The 17,128-nt window shown below is 37.4% G+C and overlaps 1 long non-coding RNA gene across 1 annotated transcript in view; it reads left to right on the forward strand.

The window, feature by feature from the left end:
• The window catches only part of LOC110256462, a 79,233-nt gene extending 63,549 nt beyond the window's left edge, over positions 1 to 15,684 (forward strand). The window contains exon 3 of the long non-coding RNA XR_002338003.1: positions 15,188 to 15,684. This is a non-coding gene — a long non-coding RNA (uncharacterized LOC110256462). The remainder of the gene's footprint in view (positions 1 to 15,187) is intronic.

Below are 17,128 nucleotides of genomic sequence, written 5' to 3' on the forward strand. Positions count from 1 at the left end.
CACTGTCTAACCCAGCAGCAGCAAGAGAGACAACAACCATCTCTCACCAAGGTGTGGAAATGGGAGAGAGACATTCTTGATATTTAGCAAATCAGTAGCTCCAGATATTTTTTATGCCAGCCTGTCTCCTGACTTCCCCAATTATATGAGCCAAAGACATTTTCCTATTTTGCTCAAACCGTTTGCATTGAGTATTCGACTGTTGAAGAAATGGATCTTGGCTATGCCAAGTGAATGAGGACTTAAATTAGATGAACAGACCTATTGGGAATGTTGGGGAATCTCATATCTGAAGTGCAAAATGGGTCAGATATATTGTGATTATAGTGTATGCGGATAAGAATGTTTGTGTGTTGAGGGTCTATCATACAGAGTTTGAACACACCTAGCAAAAACAACATTCTCTTTTCTAGTTTTAATTTTCCAATTTTACCATATTTTCTGATGGTTTATTCACCTGTGTGAACCCTCAACACATACGCTAAAACACACATTTTAGCTCTAATCAATTTATCCTAAAGTCTGATGTGTGTTATAAATAACAATCTTCAAGGCTATTAAGGACTAGTTATATACATGCAGATTTGAGAAAGTGTGCGTATTTTCCTGAACACCTCATGTAACAAGCATGTGGCTTGGCTTTGAAGATCAAAGTCAGTGTTATCTTTTGATTTTAATCCTTTATTTTCTCCATAAAGCATAATTTGGAAAATTAAGAAACTGTTTTAGTTTTGAAACCTTAAAATACTTTCAAACTTGTTACCTATAAATCAAAGTCAGCCTTTTTTCTCACTGAATTGGATATTAAGGAGGGCAGACATAGCTTTTGTCAAAACAGTCTGGTGTAGATAAGAAGCGAGCAAACATTAACTTCAAAGACTTTTGTAGAAGGATTTCATGAGTGAAAATCCAAGTGTCAGAATATTTGTCAATATTATTTCAATGTAGCTGACTTTTTTTTTTTGAAGGGGAGTTTTGCATACATGTGGCACTGCTCTTTCAGAGACCTTCATGTGCATGTGGGTATCTGTAAATATGTGTGTATATGTGTTTGTATATTTATAAAATATATACTTCTCTTAATATACTTAAATTTATATAAAACAAGTGAAAACATTTTTCATTATTCCTAAATCATCAAATTAATATAAACCTAGATGGACCCCTGATATATGATACTTCTAAAATATTCAGTCTAGTGTAGACAGTTAACCAGTCTAGCAAGAGTGTGGTCAGATTAACACATAAAATCTAAAAACTCCAAGATTGTTCTTAGGTAACCATTAGAATTATGATCAGGTGACCATTCTTCCTGGCTGTCCAAGGTGAGCCTTAATCTCGGAATTCTGTCGTTCATTTACCCTTCCTTTCCTTCTCTTTTCTCATTCTCTTCTCCCTTCTCCATTTCCTATGTCACTCTCTTAAATTCTAAATATTTTCCTTGCCTTGCTCACCACTTCTCCTGTTTGTAGAGGCCAAAGGCACTACCTTCGAAGCAACAGAGTGAGCTCTGGACACCTTGCATAATAGCTACAGCTGATTATGAGGCCGAACTGGCTACATGAAAGCTTTTCTGCTTTACCCAGAGTTGGTTTTCCATTTTCCTTCTCACCACATTCCCATTCCCTGACACTCCACTTTCCTCTCTGTTCCATGACAGATGCTCATTTCCACTCCCTGGGGAGATCAAGCACTCGGAGCAGAAATAATAGCTCCTCCTCACAAAAACAAACAAACAAACAAACAAAAAAAAAGCAAGGTAAACTGTAATAAAGTATAGGAGGCTATTTAGCAAAAACCTTAATTGTTTCTGTGCCTTAATTGCTATGTGGAAAGCAAATAGTTTCTTCTTGATTAAGGCTATAAATGCACGGAAGTGTCTATAAGCCAGTGTTTCTGGTTTGAAATGCAAAACATGTGTCATTGCAACACATGTTTGATATAAATATCAGTATCGAAAAGTACATTTTAGGAAGTTCTTAATTGTTTTTCCCTTACTGTGATCATTAAGATTTTAATTTTTAGTAAGAGATGTGGATAAGCAGGTGGAATTTCAATGTACCAGATTTGAAAGGGAATCCAATTGCTATGCTAAATTCAAACATCATTAAAATGGAAACATGTCACTAGGCAGTACAAAGCCAAACAGCACCTCATAGTTAAAAGGAATATGCATTTGGCATGTTCTGTATTTATGAGCATTCCAAGCTTCTAGAAGCTATGAAAATAGAGCATTTTGAGGTTCCCTAATAAGTTGTGTAGTCTCTGCTTCAAGAAAATGGGAAATAATAGTATAGATTTAGAAAGTTTGTGCATTTTCTGTTATCTGTTTTTTTAACTAAAGAAAATGTATTTTGTTAGCACTTAGATATTCAAAAATTGGTATAAGTAGTTTGAGGAGATATTTCTTGGATCGTAAGAGTTTGTGAGAGACAATGGAATTCTTACCTTGAATGACAAATCTTTGAGTTTCAGAGGTAGTCAGGGATAAAATTATCAAGAAAACTATAGGCTTGATATATGGAATTTGGGTGAAATAGGTAAAGGGTGAAGAGATGAATGCAGAAGTAAAAATAGGTAAAACATAAAGATGAATCTCCAAGTAATTTGAGTTAAAAGCATAAAGTAGGTAATATTGTACATTGTTTTCATATGCTCATTAGTCCCCTGAAATAGTCTTCACAAAATTATTGCAGAACCAAATATATTGGAAAACATCTTAATTTTGTCTCTTCATTGAAGAGTCACAATGTAAAAGAGCGTGATTATAGGAGTTCCCGTTGTGGCTCAGTGGTTAACGAATCCAACTAGGAACCATGAGGTTTCAGGTTCAATCCCTGGCCTTGCTCAGTGGGTTAAGGATCTGGCGTTGCCGTGAGCTGTGGTGTAGGTCGAAGACATGGCTCGGATCCTGCGTTGCTGTGGCTGTGGCATAGGCCAGTGGCTACGGCTCCGATTGGACCCATAGCCTGGGAACCTCCATATGCCGTGGGAGCGGCCCAAGAAATGGCGAAAAAAAAAAAAAAAAGAGCATGATTATAGATCTGGAGAACTTCTGGAGATTTTAACACTGTGTTCCTACTGATCTTTAAATGTTATGGAAAAATCCATCCAAATTCACTTAAACAAAAAAAGTCATTTAGAAGAAGAGTACCAGCATTGAAATATAAGGATAAGGAGTCACTCAGGCCCCAAGAGATCCATGTGTGGGTTTTTTAGAATCCTACTTCCAAATTCTGGTAGTGACAATCCGTCAGTCCCAGCTCAGAAGAGGTCACCATTTCTCTCTCCATCAGCTACAGATGCTGAATTCATACTGTCTGATGCTGTATCAGCAAATTAAAAAAACAGGAACAAACCCTCAAACATATTAGGTAATTCCCTCATATTATCATTACATTTCTACTACTATGCTTTAGTATCTCTCTACTTAAAAAAAAAAATCCTTTATTCCATATCAACTCTAATTATGGCTTCATTTTTTGCATCTCTCAAATAAAATTCCTTACATGAAATTTTACACTGATTTCTCCACTTTATAACCAATAACTTATTTTCCACATCCTTAAAATATGGCCCCCCTCCCTAAAATTGTACTGATGCATCCATGTCCACAATGATCTTCATGTCTTGTCTTCATCATAATCTGTTTTCAGAAGTGTTTAATAAATTGATCACTCCCCCCGGGGGCACAGGAAGTTCCTCATTATTTGCTTTTTTATGCCATCATGGTCTCCTCTTTCTGCCTGCCTCCCTTCATTCCTACCTCTTCATTTCATACCCTGACTTTAAGTGCTGAAGTGCCAATATTATTTCTCTTTAAACTTCCTCTCTATTCTCATTCCTTCCCATTACTTTAAATCTTTCTATTTGTTGATGACTCTCAAGCCTTTCTGTCACCCTTACCTCTCCTTAGAGCTATAGATGTCATGTTTCTTGACATCCCCAATAAATATGTATTTGACATTTCATATGTATGATGTTTAAAATGGAGCTCTTGACTTTACTGCCTTATCCCTATGTCAGCAAATGGCAGTAGCATCCACACAGAAGCTCAAGTCAAATACCTAGGAGTTGTCCTGGTTTCTCAACCTCTCATACACAGAGTTCATTAACATCTATTTCCAAAGAAGTGTCAAAACTATCTATTTCTCTTTACCTCCATTCAGGAGAATGCATGACTCATTTATTGATCTGAGCCTCTTTAGTCTGAGGGTAATCATTTTGCTCCCCTCCTTTGGTACTAGTTGAATAATATTAAAGAACAGTTGGTCTCTTCACTGCCCTGATTTATTCAGGTCTACAAGTAATAGTTAACACATTGAGATACTGTTATATTTAGCTACCAAACCCTGCAGCATGCAGTATGTTAATCTATTAGACTATCAGTGATAGGTTAACTACCTTTTTCAAGATTTTTCCAGCTTACATAAACTACCAGCTTCCCTTTCTGAGGAAAGTGTTTATTTCTGAGGTCCCAATGAATAACTTAGATTGAAATATATTCAAAAGGCAACAACATTCCCCCCAATTGTCTTTGAAGTGAGTCTGTCCTTTCTATTTCTCATCCATGCTGCACCTTCTCTTGATGTTCTGCTCCTTCCCCTCTGATCTGTGGCATATTCTTTCTACTATGGTTTATTCTTTTTTTTATATAATGATTTTTTTTTCCATTATAGGTGGTTTATAGTGTTCTGTCAATTTTCTGCTGTACAGCATGGTGACTCAGTTACACATACATGTATGCATTCTTTTTTCTTACATTATCATGCTCCATCATAAAGGGCCAGACATAGTTGGAATACTACTCAGCCATAAAAAAGAACAAAATAATGCCATTCACAGCAACATGGATGGAACTAGAGACTCCTTTTTACCCTTAAAGGAATTTCTAATCTTTAATTTTGCTTCCTTTTGCTTACATAAAAATATTTCTATAAAGTAAAGTATAAGCTCCTAAGCCAATCCATTTTTACTCAGGAGTCCTGAACTTAGAGACAGATGCTCTAAAATTAGTATTTGCAGCTTTAAGAATAAAAAGACAGGCATTCCCATTGTGGCTCAGCACTTAGAGTATCTGACTAGCGTCCATGAGGATGTGGGTTCGATCCCTCGCCTCACTCAGGGGGTTAAGGCTCTGGCGTTGCCGTGAGCTGTGGTGTAGGTCGCAGATGTGGCTCGGATCTGGAGTTGGCTGTGGCTCTGGTGTAGGCCGGTGGTTACAGCTCCAATTAGACCCCTAGCCTGGGAACCTCCATATGCTGCAGGTGTGGCCCTAAAAGACAAAAAGACAAAAAATAAATAAGTAAATAAAAATAAAAGGACAACTCATAACAATCCATTAAGAAAGTTATCTGAGTTAAAGCTGTCCCCTCTTAATAAGAACTATTTGAAGGTATCTATTGACTTGAGAACCTATCCATTGCTCTGCTTACAAATACAGCAAGAGGAGGGTAGGGGAGAAGAAAAAGGGGAAGGATGTGTCTGAGTCATCAGCCTCCATGGGCTGGGGAGTCTCTTGGCATGTGAATCCCAACCTTATGGGAATTATAAGCCCTTAAATTCTTTGTGGCATTTTTGTTTGTTTTTTGTTTTTTTCCTTTTACGGCCACATCTGTGACATATGGAGGTTCCCAGCCTAAGGACTGAATCAGAGTTGCAGCTGCTGGCCTACGCTGCAGCCACAGCAATGCCAGATCCTTAACCCACTGAGAAGGCCAGGGATTGAACTCGTATCTCACATCCTTACAGATACTATGTTAGGTTCTTAACCTGCTGAGCCACAATGGGAACTCCCTCTGTGGCTTTTTACAAGAAGATTTTTTTTTTTTTCCCACTGTACAGCAAGGGGGTCAGGTTATCCTTACATGTATACATTGCAGTTACAGTTTTTTCCCCCACCCTTTCTTCTGTTGCAACATGAGTATCTAGACATAGTTCTCAATGCTATTCAGCAGGATCTCCTTGTAAATCTATTCTAGGTTGTATCTGATAAGCCAAAGCTCCCGATCCCTCCCACTCCCTCCCCCTCCCATCAGGCAACCACAAGTCTCTTCTCCAAGTCCATGATTTTCTTTTCTGAGGAGATGTTCATTTGTGCTGGATATTAGATTCCAGTTATAAGTGATATCATATGGTATTTGCCTTTGTCTTTCTGGCTCATTTCACTCAGTATGAGATTCTCTAGTTCCATCCATGTTGCTGCAAATGGCATTATGTCATCCTTTTTTTATGGCTGAGTAGTATTCCATTGTGTATATATACCACCTCTTCCGAATCCAATCATCTGTCGATGGACATTTGAATTGTTTCCATGTCCTGGCTATTGTGAATAGTGCTGCAATGAACATGCGGGTGCATGTGTCTCTTTTAAGTAGAGCTTTGTCTGGATAGATGCCCAAGAGTGGGATTGCAGGGTCATATGGAAGTTCTATGTATAGATTTCTAAGGTATCTCCAAACTGTTCTCCATAGTGGCTGTACCAGTTGACATTCCCACCAGCAGTGCAGGAGGGTTCCCTTTTCTCCACAGCCCCTCCAGCACTTGTTATTTGTGGATTTATGAATGATGGCCATTCCGACTGGTGTGAGGTGGTATCTCATGGTAGTTTTGATTTGCATTTCTCTTATAATCAGCGATGTTGAGCATTTCTTCATGTGTTTGTTGGCCATCTGTATATCTTCTATGGAGAAATGTCTATTCAGGTCTTTTGCCCATTTTTCCATTGATTGATTGGTTTTTTTGCTGTTGAGTTGTATAAGTTGCTTATATATTCTAGAGATTAAGCCCTTGTCGGTTGCATCATTTGAAACTATTTTCTCCCATTCTGTAAGTTGTCTTTTTGTTTTCTTTTGGGTTTCCTTTGCTGTGCAAAAGTTTTTCAGTTTGATGAGGTCCCATGGGTTTATTTTTGCTCTAATTTCTATTGCTTTGGGAGACTGACCTGAGAAAACATTCCTGATGTTGATGTCAGAGAGTGTTTTGCCTATGTTCTCTTCTAGGAGTTTGATGGTGTCCTGTCGTATATTTAAGTCTTTCAGCCATTTGGAGTTTATTTTTGTGCATGGTGTGAGGGTGTGTTCTCGTTTCATTGCTTTGCATGCAGCTGTCCAGGTTTCCCAGCAATGCTTGCTGAATAGACTTTCCTTTTCCCATTTTATGTTCCTGCCTCCCTTGTCAAAGATTAATTGACCATAGGTGTCAGGGTTTATTTCCGGATTCTCTATCCTGTTCCATTGGTCTGTCTGTCTGTTTTGATACCAGTACCACACTGTTTTGATGACTGTGGCTTTGTAGTATTTCTTGAAGTCTGGGAGAGTTATGCCTCCTGCTTGGTTTTTGTTTCTCAGGATTGCTTTGGCGATTCTGGGTCTTTTGTGGTTCCATATAAATGTTTGGATTGTTTGTTCTAGTTCTGTGAACAATGTCATGGGTCATTTGATAGGGATTGCATTGAATCTGTAGATTGCTTTGGGTAGTATGGCCATTTTCACAATATTGATTTTCCCAATCCAGGAACATGGAATATCTTTCCATTTCTTTCCATCTTCTTTGATTTCTTTGATTAAGGTTTTATAGTTCTCGGCATATAGGTCCTTTACCTCTTTGGTCAGGTGTATTCCGAGGTATTTGATTTTGTGAGGTACAATTTTAAAAGGTATCGTATTTTTGTATTCCTTTTCTAATGTTTCATTGCTGGTATACAGAAATGCAACTGACTTACAAGAAGATTTTTTAAATAAGAAGGGTAGAATTAAGTGAGAACATAAGATGGTCTTCAGAGAAACAAATGATTTTTCTTTCTTTTTTTTAAAATTTATTTATTTATTTTTTAGTTATTTCCCCAATACAATTTTTTTTTTCTACTCATCAAAATGTGGAGTTCCTGTCCTGGCACAGCAGAAATGAATCTGACTAGGAACCATGAGGTTGCAAGTTCGATTCCTGGCCTTGCTCAGTGGGTTAAGGATCTAGCACTGTCATGAGCTGTGGTATAGGTTGCATCCACGGCTCAGATCTTGCGTTGCTGTGGCTATAGCATAGGCTGGCAGCAACAGCTCCAATTAGACCCCTAGCCTAGGAACCTCCATATGCCACGGTGTGGCCCTAAAAAGACAAAAGACAAAAGGCAAAAAAAACAAAACAAAAAAAATCATCGAAATATACAGAATAAAAACTGTGGCTTAGAAATAGTATTTAGGAATTCCTGTTGTGGCTCAGTGGTTAACGAATCCAACTAGGAACCATGAGCTTGCATGTTCGATCCCTGGCCTCGCTCAGTGGGTTAAGGATCTGGTGTTGTCCTAAGCTGTAGTATAGGTTGCAGTCGCAGCTCAGATCCTGAGTTGCTGTGGCTCTGGCACAGGCCAGCGGCTACAGCTCTGATTAGACCCCTAGCCTAGGAAGCCTGGGAACCTCCATATGCCGTGGGTGCGGCCCTAGAAAAGACAAAAAAAAAAAAAAAAAAAAGAGCGTTTAGTTTTGAGAATAATCAGTGAAAAGAGAACTCAAGCAAGACAGGAAAGGTTTCCTCTCTGTTGCAGAACCACAGGTCATGTGCTGAAGTCTATGGAGCTGAAAGGGATCATGTGCTCTGTGGAAATGGATAGCTTACACTTCATTGCTTCAAAAACCCCATAAACTCCCAAGAGAAAATACTTGCACCCAGAATAGGAAGGGAAAATTTTCACCTAAAAACCTTGAATGTCTTGAATCATGTGAACTTGTAAGACCTTTCAGAAAAGTTATAATCATGGATCAAATTGCTGAAGAACTTGAGAGAATGGATAGACTATGTTCTTTTTATGTCTTTTTTTTTTTGGCATTTTTTGGGCTGCTCCTGCAGCATAGGGAGGTTCCCAGGCTAGGAGTCCAATCGGCAGGATCCAAGCCACCATGTCTGTGACCTACACCACAGCTCACAGCAACACCGATCCCTAACCCACTGAGCAAGGCCAGGGATCGAACCCACAGTCTCATGGTTCCTAGTCGGATTCCTTAACCACTGTGCCACGACAGGAACTCCAAGACTATGTTCTTTAAAACAGTTTCCCCCCAAATCTTTAAGATGATCTTAGTATTTATCACTAATTTAGAAATAATGGTTGTTATATAACTCTGATTGACTAATGAAGTGTCAGTATGATTTACAGCAGTTTTTTAGATAGGTTTTTACACATTTATCAAATTGGTCTTGAGACTGCTCCTGAAAAAGACTGTATTTCCCCAGAACTACAGGACTATTCTTTATCCATGGTTTTGCTTTCTGTAGTTTCAGTTACTCATGGTCAACCACAATCTAAATTACTAAATAAAAAATTCCAGAAATAAACAATTTGTGAGTTTTAAACTTGAGCTCTTCTGAGTAGCATGATGAAATCTCTTGCCAATCTGTACCATCCCACTCCATCCATCAAATGGGTCCTCAAGCATCAGCTTAGTCTGCTGCTAATATGTAACCATTGCCATTGTCCTGGCTTGATGAGCCAGGATAACCCAAGCAGATAATCCTTCTTCTAATATAATCATCAGGAGGTCCATAGTAGCCTAATGTTCGGTCACAATGCCTACATCATTCATTTCATTTCATCTTGTCACATAGGCATGGTACCATCTCCCATCATCACAAGAAGGCAGCTGAATACAGTACAAGATATTTTGAAAGAGAAAAAGGGACCACATTTTCATAACTTTTGTTGTAGTATATTATTATAATACTTCTATTTCATTGTTATTGTTTTTAACTTTAGTCTAATTTATAAATTAATTTTTATCACTGTTATGTATAGGAAAAAACTTAATATGTATAGGGTTCCTTATGGTTTCAGGCATCTACTGGAGATGCTGGAATGTATCTTCTGTGGAGAAGGAGGGCACGACTGTAATCACATTTTTAGCTGGCCTGACGTTTAAGAAAGTCAGCTTAATGATTACAGCTTCATGATGAATTTATTTTTAGGTGGCTTCTTAGAATACCTGCTAAATTCTCAATGAAATGAACATCACATTTATTTCCTAAAGAAGCAAGGAGGGGAAACAATATGCGCTTAGATTTTTAGATTTGCATCTTTATGTAAGAAAACTGTTTTAAAGCCCCAGCCTTACGCAACTGAAGCCAATATAAAAAATTCATGAGTAATAGTATTGAGACTCTTCTCATGGTTAGAAAAGTATTTTGAAGGCTATATCAGCATATGCAAAGTAAGACTGATAAGTGAAGCAGTTGTACATATTTTTAAAATATAAAAAAATCACTTGCTTCAAGTTTTGAGATTTTTTTTCAATGTAAATTGTTTAAAGTAGTTCAAGGTCTCCTTATGTCTATTTGTCGTTGACTAAACTGAAACAATTACAGAGCTGCAGAAGATTTTCTGCTGGGAATTGGGCTATTGTGTGGAGTTGAGGAGGGCAGTTTTTTGGCCTGGAAATTGAATTCACTTTTTACTTCACCTTCATTTCTACAGAGGTTTTGATAAACACTTGATCCTATCCTATTGGTTCTCAAGAGACACAGGTACCTCATTTGGGGTTTTAAAAAGCTTTGAAGAAATATATCTTTATTTTCATATTTATTCAAACATAGAACCACATAATATCTCTACCCTTTGGGGAAAGACTCGAGTGCTCTAAGACAAGTCAATTTCATTACCTATTCATTTACCTATTCATTAACCAATTGCTTACATGGTACATATAAGGGATTGCAAATTATCTGAGGCAAAATTATTGAGAAAAAGAAGCACAGAGCCCCAGGATGACCTCAGCTAAAACATGTTATGCTTTGGTACTCTTAATATTTTGTAGGAATAACTTCATGTATACGTAGACTATAAGATGAGTGGTAAGATGCACTAATCCATAAAGCTATCTGTTTTTAAAAAAATGAGATTTTGTTTTAAATTAAAATTTTATCATTGATTATATCAAAATTCCTTCTGGTGATAATTAAAGTGCAACTGCTATAAAAAAAAACAGTAAAAAATTTTAAAAGGTTACTAAGTACTTTGACATTGTGGAGCCATAAGAAATGTAATTGCTCTTTTGAAAATTAAGTATTCAGATATGGAGAAGTTCCAAGTCCCATTCTTGACTATATTTTTATAAAAATATGGTTTTGGGAGAGGGCCAGACTTTTTTGGTATAGCTAAGCCTTCTCCATTCATGATGGAAAATTGGTTTCTAAGTGCATTCCTGGTGAGACAAGTACATATCACAGGGCTGTTTTATTTGATGTGATCTTCTTTTATCTCTCAAGCCTGGCTGTAAGAGGAATCAGGAGCTATAAAGAATAGCAATGGTAAGTAGAATCCTGAATTATAAGGAAAAAGATTGGCTTGTTGCCCAATCATGGGCAACTATTAATGAATACTTACTGAACTCTGTTTTCTGCCTTCAAAAAGAACTTTTGTATTATGTCTTATCTTTTAACTAAAGGAAGAAAATTTACAATTTCATTTCCAAAAGTGGTTATACTCCATGAAATCTTATTCGTGGTCCAGATCCTGTCAATATGATGCTGGTCTCTTAATTTTATCAAAATCCTATTCTGTGTTACTTGATTTTTAGTCTTTGTGGTATTTACACCTTCAAATATTTGTAGGCAGTCACAATCCTGAACTTTGGTCCCTAGCTCTCCTTTACATACTTAGTACCTTTGATCTTTTCCTTATAAATTAATTAGTCTGAAATTTATTTCCGTGGGAAAAGTGTTTGACTATAAACTACCAGTTTGAGAACTTAAGGAAACTAAAGGTTATTTATTCAAACATGAGCCCAGGAAAATAAGTTAGATTTTGTAGAGAGAGGGGTCATTCAGTTGATTTCAGAGATGGTTAAAGAATAAGTAAGAGATAGATGCCTTGCTCATTTTCAGTTTCAACAGCCAAGATTTGTGGGATTCAGGACATGCTAACAAAATATGATACCTTGAGATGCTGAAAAATTTAAGCTGAAGGAAAACAGCAGAAGCAGAAGCCCACTCTATTTGTCTTCTTCACCTTGCCTTTCTCTCCTGAAAGAGGCCATAAAACCATGTGAGAGGTGCCCCCCTCTACCCAATGGAAAGGGGCACTCTTCGGGATGCCAAGAAGAATGCTAACATGCTGGGCTTGTTAAGTTTAGCCGAGTTTATTACAATTGCCTCATACTCATTATCATATTTCCTCCACCACTGTTCACTCTTCATCAGTGCTGGCATAAATGTACTTAGGTCTTCATTTCTTTAAGTCGCCTGTGTCACATGAAAACTACATTAAATAAATGTGTATGTCTTTTTCTCCCATTAGTCTGTCTTTGTCAGTTTCCTTTTCAGACCCAGTCAGAGACCCTAACAGAGTCAAGGAAAACTTCTTCCCCTACAATATATTCATTTCTCAGACAGATTTGGAGGTGGAGAAAACCTGGTATTGGAGAATTGACTTAGGTGGCTTCTAATCAACTCAGTTCAGTCGTTTTCTTATGTTGTAATTTGTTTTAGTTTTTCTCTTTTCTTAGACTAGAGAGAAAATTTCTTATCCAAAAAATGGAATCCATTTAGGCACTGTATTTAGTCGACCTGAAAGGGGAGAATTTAGGCATATAGTTTCCATGGCATCCCTCACATCTCACAACACAGGTCTCTTGTGCCTAAATTATTGCTGTTCCTTCACTGAATGGTTTAAAATTGACATTTCTGCTATAGCTGCAAGACTGTTCTAGAATTTCACAATTTGTAGGTAGAAAAGGAGGAGAGAAGAAAGCAAGAGAAGGGACTCCTTGGGATCATTATGAAAATCTATAGGCCCATGCAGCTTTAGAAGCTTGGGGGTTGTACATACCTAACTGTCACACCACTGACCTAGCCTTGTCCCAACTGCTTGGGGAACTTTCAGGAAATTTTTGCAGTTAGTTTTCCAAATGGTATCATTTTAGCCAAATTTTCCTATTTTTTACTCTTAAATATTTAATCTAGCAATGATTGACCTATATAATACATTTAATATTCTTTGATTCTGTCCTACGAAGTCAAACGCCATAAAAGCTCTGTGCATCTCATTGCCTTTCCCCAGGCTGGAGAACTAAACCTAATAGTAGAAAGCTTCCTTGTGTCTCTAAGGAAAACCCTTCAATATCTTCCCATTATGCTTAGAAAAAAATCAAAACTCAATTTTCATCATCTACAAAGCTTTATCTAGTCTAAGCCATACCTACTTTGCTATTAAATGAATAAAAGCAAACAAACATAAGGTCTTTTGACCATGGATTCTGTGTACTTAAAGATCTTTTATTCAATCTTTATTTGATTGTATGGAATCAAATAAGCATAACCACATAGCCCAGAATTTGCTGAGGAAAGGAAGAGGGAATTGGCTTTTATTAAGCATCCACCATTCTCAATAATATCAGGCACCCTTGCCTATACATCAACCCCATGAGGGTAAGCATTATTATTCTTAATTTTCAGTTAGGCCAACTGGGAGCCAGAGTAATTAACCAATTTTTCAAGTTAAAGCTGTGGATAGAAGAGCACGAATTCAAACCTACATAGGTCTGACCAGCCCCATAATGTTGAAATGCGTTACCCTAGACGTAGAGTCAGCATTTATGGTAAAAGTGTTCATGCATCCACTTTTTCTTTCAACAAATATTTACTGAATATAATTTGAATGTCTGCTAGGTATTCTTCAAGATGGTAGAGGTAGGACAGATAAGCAAAAGCCAGATATCGTCCTTGTTGTCTGAGAACTTATGGTATAGTTGGATGTCATACTTTCAGCAATAGTGATTCTGACACTATGTAATGTGTAATTACTAAATAGAAAAAGTACTCTGAAGGAATAAAATACAATTCTATAAAAGTGTGTTTAAAAAGGAGCTGAGATTAAGAAGTCAAGGAAGGTTTTCCTGAGGTAATTACTATCTGAAGGATGAGTAAAAGTTAAATAAATGAAAAGCAAGAAATCAATGTGGGGAGGGAGTTTTTTTCAGGAAGAAGGAGCAGTATTTGCAAGAGCCCTTTCATATATTGGGGGATTTTAAAAAAAAGCCAGTGAATATAGAAATCACAGAGTAAAGGGGAAAATGTTAGAAGATACAGAGAGAGGGCAAGTAAATCTGAAGCAGAACTTGTAGGCCCATGTAGGCCATGCAAAAATTTAGGTATTTCCATAAAAGGGGAATAAGATATTCCACTAATGAAGCATCATGGAACAACATTATGGAGACATTAATGAAACAAGTGACTAGACCAAGCTGAAGGCAGGCTTATCTTCAGTGGACCTAGTATTTAGTTCTGAGGCATTGATACAATGTTGCTGATCATACAGTGAGGGAAGCAATAAGCACTTCCTCATTCATTTATTCATTTTTTAAAAAATAAATTACATATGAAGGGAAATCACTCATTGATCCTCTTTTAAGCAACTTATGATTTAGTAGGGAAAAAACTCATAATGTAAGTGGCTCTGGTCTAAGTTATAAAGTTGCACATGCCATAGATGGAGATGGTCTAGAGTTGCCAAATCTTAAGGAAGCTCAGTGGCAGCTGGAAGATTGAAAAATTCCCTGGAGGAAGTGCTAGTTGAGTTAGGTCTTGATGGACGGGTAGTCTTAGGACATTTAGAGGTGACAGAGAATGGTTTTTCAGTCTGGCATCAGCATGGCATATAATAGGTGTAATGGGACAGGAAGGCTATTAAAAGGGAACATCATACAGTTGACCCTTGAACAACATAAGGGTCAATCTGCCTATAATTTATAGCCTGCCCCCTATATCTGTGGTTTCTCCGTAATCATGAGTTCAACCAATCATGTGTAGTTCTGTAGTATAAACAATTGAAAAATATCCATGCCTAAGTGAACTTGTGCCATCCAGATATTCATTATTCAAGGGTCAGCTATAAAGATGTGAAGATGAACTAGGGTGCCAGATTAACGAGTTCCTTAAACAGCGTTGGCAAATAGGGATTACTTCCAAAAGATAGGGATGATCACTAGGGGAAGGCATAGGAAAACATACACAGCAGAGTTGCAGAAAAGTGTATGTTCCTGGAAGAACACACCTATATCAATTTGAATGAGATTCCCACCTGGAAATAGGGGGCAGTTGTGCTACCCCCAAAAAGAAGCTTACTCTTTCAATTGTGGGTGTTTTCATGCTTTTGCCCAACTGTTGGGGCAGGGAAGTGACTCACTACTTCTCTTAATATAGCCTTGGACATCCAAGAAGTAAAGAGTGCAGACAGGCCAGTGCAAAGACGTATGTTTTACAGTTCACTTCTACAACCCTATGAAGTTATTCACCTTGTGAAGAAGCACTGGAGATTTCCTAATATGAACCATTAAGGCAACTGCCACAAAGAGAGATGGGTGGGAGAAGAGGGTTCTAGAAGCTGAGTGCTTTTTCCTGTGTTCCACGTGCTCTCCACCACCTCCAGATTTCACCCCCTGCTTCACTGATAGATTTGCTGCCTGTGGCTTTGGCAAACTTCTTTTTATTTTCATATCAGTGTTGTAATAAAAGTTTAGCATTTTTGATTTGCTGATCACATTCTTCCTTGTGACAATGGCCAATATTTGATTGTCTCCATTATACTGGTTTCACTGTGTATGCCCTGAAAGATACAGGATGAATGTCACAAATCATGTTCTTTTTTTCTTTTAAGTGTTTTTCAGTTTGGAGCAATAAAGCCTTCATTCTTCAAGTGATATTTTCAGATACACTTGTCTTTGTTTTTTGCTTTATTTCTAGGCTATCTCATATTTTTAGGCTTTTATTCTCTCAATAGTTTTGGAAATACTTATGATTTCTAGAACCTGCTTCTTAATACATCATGACATCTTTAAAGTGTTGCAATACCATGACAGCAAAAATGTGGGGAAAACCTTCTAAGTAGCAGTTAGCAATTTGTCCTAAATAGTCCTTCAGCATTTTTTTACACATCACCCACTATCACCTTTTATTTTTCCCAGTTCACTGTAGCTTTTCTATGATACAACTTTTTGCTTATTTCTAGCACATTAAAGATTCCAGGAGAATAAAATATGTTTCCAGATAAAATAAGAGTCTTGCTCTCTTGGGAAATGCAGACCCAGTAAGAATGAGACAGATCCCTTTTGTTTGATGTTGGTTGCTCTTCTGGGATCACTTACTGATTCCATCTGTAGTTATTTCTCTTTATTAAATGCCTGAGTATTGAATCACAAACAGACTGCTTTTGATACAACTGGAAAATGTGAATGCTTGTGCTTAACTTTAGGTTTTTTGTGTGTTTTTTCTTATAGTCTCACATTAGGTTTCATTCATCCATTCACTTAACATTTATGGAACACCCAAGGGGCTGTGGGAGGGTGTTGGCACAACTCTACAATCTGGAAGAAATGAAGAGACACGGGGAGCCTGACAAACACAAAGAAAAATAGCCCTGTATTCCTTGTTTGGGAGGGACCTATTCTTTTTGGTATCATAGATAAGAAAGAGCATTGAAGGAGAAGCTCCCTTTCACTTTAAAGGGTGTTTTGTGCATATATAAGACTCCCGGAGGGGCCAGAGAGAAAAGATTTAGATTCTAATGAGAGTGGGTGAGGCTGAATGTAACAGAGAAAAAGTCTGATGTTAAAAATATCTCAACAGGAATAAACAAACAGCATCAGCTGTGTCTCATTATACAGTCTGTGAAGGCTGTAGAGGGTAGGCTGGGGAAGAAAAGGGTTGATCCAGAAGTGAAATAAACACTGATTAATATTTGGAATGCATGAGGGATTCACAATCTAAATAGAAACAAAAGCATGATCTCTGTGCTGCTGGATTTGGGATCAGCCAGAAACAGGAGTGAGCTGTAACCTCCTACTGCACTGGTGACTCTCAAGAGTATAAACAAGACCACTCCAAAAGTAGCAATGAAACTCCTAGAGACCAACAAAGTATCACATAGCGAGTTATTTTCTTACTGCTTTATGAAGTAGCTTACAATTGCATCCAGTTATTACAAAGAGACATTGCAGTAGGGGAAAAACAATTTTTAGAAGTCTATTGTGGTAGAGCTTTAACTCATAAAAATAAAATCCTGCTACAATAAAAACATAAATGGACATAAGCTACAATTATAAATTAAGTAATTTTCTTAAGTAAATATTACTTTATGCTCACAGA

The sequence above is a fragment of the Sus scrofa genome, chromosome 13 (genome assembly GCF_000003025.6).
Source record: "Sus scrofa isolate TJ Tabasco breed Duroc chromosome 13, Sscrofa11.1, whole genome shotgun sequence".
In the NCBI taxonomy this organism is placed as follows: Eukaryota; Metazoa; Chordata; class Mammalia; order Artiodactyla; family Suidae; genus Sus; species Sus scrofa.